At 45.8% G+C, this 6,063-nt stretch overlaps 1 long non-coding RNA gene across 1 annotated transcript in view; it reads right to left on the bottom strand.

The window, feature by feature from the left end:
* Positions 1-349: 349 nt before the first annotated feature.
* The window catches only part of LOC140689100 (uncharacterized), a 31,063-nt gene continuing 25,349 nt past the window's right edge, over positions 350-6,063 (bottom strand). Inside the window, exons 2-3 of the long non-coding RNA XR_012063975.1 lie at positions 2,646-2,750; positions 350-704 (exon numbers count right to left, since the gene is read on the bottom strand). This is a non-coding gene — a long non-coding RNA (uncharacterized lncRNA). The remainder of the gene's footprint in view (positions 705-2,645; positions 2,751-6,063) is intronic.

Below are 6,063 nucleotides of genomic sequence, written 5' to 3'. Positions count from 1 at the left end.
GGCCAAACAAGGGAGCCTCTGGTGTTACTAACACTGAGTAATCAGTCACTCGAAAACAAAGACATTCATGATAAGAAAGGATATTGGTTACAACGTGGTGCTTTAATGGACGGGAAACCATGGTCATCTTTCCTGCTTTGCTTTTCTGTCCCCAACTATGATCATAATACGAATTTTTCTTAATAATTCTCCCGCCCTAGATGTAAGGTCATCTCCAGGCTCAAATGTCTAAGATCTCAGATAAGATCTAACCAATATATTCCTCCATACACAGGACTTACTTTCTTTTAACTTATGACCTTATTTTGGAAGCAATGACGGCAAACATGCAAACGTTCAGGTTCACATGTGGCATTATGTTTAATTTAATCAAATGTTGAATTTAATTAATTTAGCTCAACCAAACTGTGTGGGACAGACTGACAGCAATGTCAGGATGGATCTGGTGCCTGAGTGGAAAGAGGCAGCCTCGCACGGGAAGGGCTGTTCAGCGGGTCTCATACCACTTCTCCCGTCGGCAAGACCGACGGCACAGGCGGCTGCCTCGCCGGCACCGCAGAGGGCGCACTTCGTCACCAGGCTCTTGATGTGTTTCCCAGGTCCTCGGCCGACGCTTCACACTGCTCCTCAGAGCTGACACTCGCTGCTGTGCTGGTGTCATTACACCTCTTTTGATTCATCATCACAGTATTCCCGGTCAGCAACTGTTGGAGTTTGAGAGGTTGGTTTTTATAATTTGGATACAGTTCAGTAATTTTCCAGAACAACTGTGTCTCTAAAGCAGAGACACAGTTTCTCTGACGTGCCAGCTTCCGATATCTTTGGCAAAAGAATACATGGTTACAATCAGGGGGTTGTGGTGCCGGGAACCCGGGTCAGACTGCTGAGACACAAAAGCAACAGGCAGATTGCCGGCCCTGGGGGACTGCACCTGGAACGGTCAAGAAGCTCCAGCCAAGAACCTTTTCACACCCGGAGCCATTCCCAGCTCGTACTAGGAGAGAAATAAGGAACATGTGGTGCCTCCGAGGGGCCTCTTCAGCCCCACGGCAGGTCTCTGGCTGGTCTGAACTGTTTGAGGACAATTCTCGAGAGAAAGGCACCTTCCTAGTGAAAGCAGCACATATATTTTTTCCTACTTTCATGTGATGTCTTCAGAAGATTTCACTTGGATCTCTCAACAACTGACCACTTCGCCCTAACTTCACCCTGTCACCGCTGTTGTTGGAACCACAAGTCTGAGAAGGTGGGGTACCTTTTCAGGCACCACATGTATGGCAGACACATTCACTGCTCACTGAATATTCATGAGCTCAGCCTCATTTCCCAGCCACTCCCCCCACCCCCAATGGTTGGGGGCTGACCATGCATCTGGTTCTGGCCAATGAGCCGTGAGTGAAAGTGATCCCGTCACCTCTGGACTGAAATATTGAAGAGCCAGTGCGCAAGCTTCCAACTCTGTCTTCTGCTTCTAAAAGCATTAATAGGATGTCAAGCAGCCTCCATCTCTGACTCAACGCCAGGGAGGAATTAAACGCCCTAGGGAACTGCCAGACTTTTCTTGAACAAGAAATAAACCTTCACATGCTAAGCCACTGAGATTTTGGAGTGCGTTCATCACCCCGGCAGAGCACAGCCTGACTAACGTGACCAGGCAGCCAGAAACACCTACTGCCCATGGGACTCAGAGCTGGGAACTGAACATAACAGACCTGCTCTCAGATAAGGGCACTCATAACCTTTCCTCAAGATTATCTGGGTCAGAAGCTACCAAAAATAGTGGCCATAAAACCAGAAATAAAAGTAGAGAAGCAAAGTGCCAAATAAAATAAGGACAGGAAGTGTTGGTGAGTGATGGAAGAGTGCCCTCTCTTGTGGATGTACTGGTCATCCCAAAGATGCGAAGCTGGGAAAGATGCTGTCGCGAAGGGCTCTGGAGAGGATGGGGATGGAGGCCACAAGGTACAGCGTGGAGCCTTTGATTCTCAGCCAGACCCCAGGCTTTTATGTCAGGCCAACAGCAGGGTAAACTAGAAAGCTGAAGGCCTGGGCAGCCCCAGACAAAACTGTAAAGTTTCTTTTCAGAGCTTGGTATCTGTCACACAGCTGATGCAATCAATATTTCTCAAATTATTTGATCATTCGTCTGACCCCCATCCCCTTTCAGTAGCCTGAGCCCCATCCCTCAGCCACCCAGAATCCAGTTCTTCTGAAGTCCCCAAACTCTGAAGCCACCCAGCCCCTCCAGCACCCTCCATCTCCTCCGCCCTGTCTTCTTATCAGTCCGAAGTCTAATCCTCTTTGGGCTTGGACAAGCCGATGCATCCACTTAGATGGCCAGGGTGGTACTGGCTACTTTGCGGTTCGTGCCTAATGCACCTAGATAATCACATTACAAGAGGCATCATTGCTGATGCGATGGAAGATGTGGCTGTCTGAATTTCAACCCTTGATGTAAATGCAGGGGGGAAAAAGCCTGAGGAAAAGAGGCCTTCCCAGGCTTCTCATACCACTCTGGGGACATAAATGACCGCTTCCTCCACTCACCCATACAGGAGGGTCAGGCATGGTGGCCACAGAGCCATCCTCCCCTCTCCTTTCGGAGCCACAATCCCCCTCCAACCTGTCCTATCACTGACACTTACCCTGAACCTCCTCCCACACCCGCCAGCGGGTGGCACGTCTCCATCACTCTCACCGTGACTTCAGAGGCAGAGAAAGCAGCAGAGAGACACCTGGGTTTCCTGCCACTGAAATTGGAAAACAGTTCTTGAGAAAGAGATGTCAAGGTCCGGCAGGACACATTTTTCCATCAAAACATTGTAAAATGAGTAGAGGTTTCACATGACGCGCACGTCTTGGTATGTGTTTGTTGTTTTTAGAACGGCAGTCTGCATATCTGAAGCGATACATGCATATATGATGTGGGCGTTACCATGGCAAAAGCCATGCATTTTTTGGGTTGAACAGAAGGGTAAATAAGGGTATAAACATTGTGTTTTCTGTTACTATGGAGATGCAACAATTTGGGCCTCGTCATTTTGGCAAGTGTTTTGATTTTATTACTTGGGCTCACTCCCTGCTGTGACTGTTCCTATCAGAAGGTCCCCAGGCCCTGCTGCTGCTCAGATCGTGCCGACCCAAGTGGCATTCTTAATTTGTCCTCTCAGATGGGATAGCACTGATCCCTACGAGAGAAGAGTCACTGTTTTTCCCTTATTCCCAGGTGTGAAATCTTTTTTTCAATCTTAAAAGTATTCATATTAAAAGCATATTTTAAAGTCAGGATTCTGTAGTCCACCTGGCTATTTTTAAAAAAGGGGTAGGTCCAAAAGATAGATAGATAGATAGATAGATAGATAGATAGATAGATAAATAAATAAATAAATAAATAAATAAATAAATAAATAAGGGTAGGTCGCCTCAAAGTCTTGAAGAGTTTTTTTTTTTTAAATCTGTTTCTTGATCTAGACAAGATTTAGGTCTACCACCATTTGAACTTTCTCTGAACAAAGTGTTTTCATTTCTAACCCTGATATGTCAGCATAGAAAATAAGAATGTTAACCTCTGCGTAGTCTGAACATCCCCATTTCAGTCATTGATTTAGCTGTTTCTCTCACCTACCCCAGAATCTGTGGTTTAGCCCTGATAAACTTCTGTCTACAATGAACAAAAATCTAGACTTGGAAACTTCCTTTGACCACATATTTTTAAATATGTTGCTTTGCTTCTGACCAACTAATCAGTATATGAACAGCCACTAAGACGTTTAAGCAGCACTTACCATGCAAGGCATTGAGAATTCAAAAATAAATCAGACACAGTCCGTGCCCACAAGGCGCTCACCTTACTGATAAAACATCACAGTGTTACTGCTGGGGATTTTTGTATTGGGTCAAGTTGAATTAAATTACCCCTAAGATTTCTTCAAACCCTAAGATGAGCTTAATCAATTCTACAGTGAAGTTTAAGACCAAATTAACACTGACATCAAAGATTTATAGTTTATTTTCTCAAATTATCTCACACATATATAATCAACTCTCACTTACACCAGCAGCATTTCAAAGCTAACTGGGAAAGTTTCTAAGATCCTTTGCAGCCGTAGGGTCAGAAGTCACCACTTGTAATAAGACAAACTATTTGACTTCACTTTTGCCCATTAGAGGAGGTGGTTAGACCATAGAGGTGCAGTCTGGTTACACGTCTCTTCTCCCTCGTTCCCAATATCCAGACACGAAACATCGTATGTGATTGTACAGCCTTCACTCATAAGGTCTTTTCTCTCCAATTTCTGCACAGCAGCCTGATATACAGTGTGTGCTGGGTGGGGTGGGGGATGTAAATATATACTCTTTTCTTCCCCTCAAGTCCTGTTGATCTGACGGCAGAAAAAGCAAAAACATTTAAAGTAACCCATCAAAAACACTCAGAACTTAAGCTCCATGTTAGGACTGTTTCTCTCATCTCAAGAGGTCTGCCTTCCCCTCCTCATTCTCCAGAAGGTCCCTGAGTGCAGGCATTTCTCCTGGAGATGGAGGGGAGCCCCCAGGATGGAGGTATAGACAATGGAGTATTATTCAGCCATGAGAAAGAAGGAAATCCTGCCATTATGCTTAGTGAAGTAAGTCAGACAGAGAAAGACAAATACTGTACAATGATACTTATATGTAGAATCTAAAAAAGCCAAACTCATAGAAACGTAAAGTAGGTCATTACCAGTGACTGGGGGGCTGAGGGAAACAAGGAGGTGTTGGTCAAAAACTTGCAGTTACAAGACAAACAAGTTCTGGGGATTTAATGTACAGGATGGTGATTATAGTCAATAATTCTGTATTATATACTTGAAAGTTGCTAAGACAGTGAATCTTCAATGTTCTCACCACAAAAAAGAAATGGTAATTACGTGAGGTGATAACAGATATTAACTACTGCTATGGTGGTGATCAGTTTGCAATACAGTAAGTATATCAAAGTATCACATTGTACACCTCAAACTTACACAATGTTATATATCAATCCTATCTCAATAAAGCTGCAAAAACCATCTAAGCCATGGAGCCAGTCTCAGAGAGGAGGAGGTAGTGGCTGAGTCACCAAGACAAGGTGTCTGAACTAGGAAAGCAAGACATTAGCCCTCGGGTGGAAAGTAAGACTCAAGAACAAGACAGAAACCCAGAGATGCCCTTGACCCAGGGACAAGGTCAGGCCCAAAATAACAGTCACGTAACCAGAAGGCCACCCATCTGCTCAGGGCGAGAAGGCAGAGGCTTCTGGGGAGTCCTGACACTGCAGGGGGTGGAGCTGTAGAGGGAGAGAGAGGAAGGACGTCTTGGTTTTATTCCTGCAGGTGCCACCTTAGTTCTTTTCTAGAACAGCCCTTATCACAGAGCATGGCACATACTCGGTGCTCAGTGTGCACTGCATGGACCAGGAACTGGCGCGCCAGCCCTCTAGCTGGGCTTCTTGCCTGCAGACGATTCCTCTGTCGAGATATACAGTGTATCACCCGCACAGTTATTGTCCAACAGTGCCACTTTCAATCTGTGACTTCCCGGCTCAAGCACCTTTAACGCCTCTAGCAGAGGCTGAAAACTGGAAGCCTCTGAGCTGAATCCAGCCCCAGATGGCTTTTGTTTGGCTCACACTGTGTTTTTCAAAAACTTTATTCAGATACAGCATTTTGAAATAGAGATTTCGTGTGTGTGTGTGCGCGCATGAATGCACACACACACACACACACACACACACACACACACAAACACACACATATTTCTGGCTTCTCTTAAAAACTCAGAAAGTCTGGCAACCCTGGGCCCATGTTCCCACCTGGCAGCAATCAGCCGGCGCTGAGAGCAGCTGCCCCGGCCCTGGCATCTGCTCTGCACTATTCACCACGTCCCCACCAGGACCTTTGCACCCTGCCCGGCCCTTCACCCACCGTGGTTCCTGCTGGCCCCAGCAGTTTTTAGAATTTGTTACCCCTTGACCTACAGGATGAATTGTAAACTCCTAGCGTTCAAGGCTCCCCTCTATTTGGTCATAACGCTGCATCTCAGTAT

Source organism: Vicugna pacos, chromosome 25 (genome assembly GCF_048564905.1).
Source record: "Vicugna pacos chromosome 25, VicPac4, whole genome shotgun sequence".
Taxonomy (NCBI): Eukaryota; Metazoa; Chordata; class Mammalia; order Artiodactyla; family Camelidae; genus Vicugna; species Vicugna pacos.
This window is presented reverse-complemented; position numbering and strand designations above follow the sequence as displayed.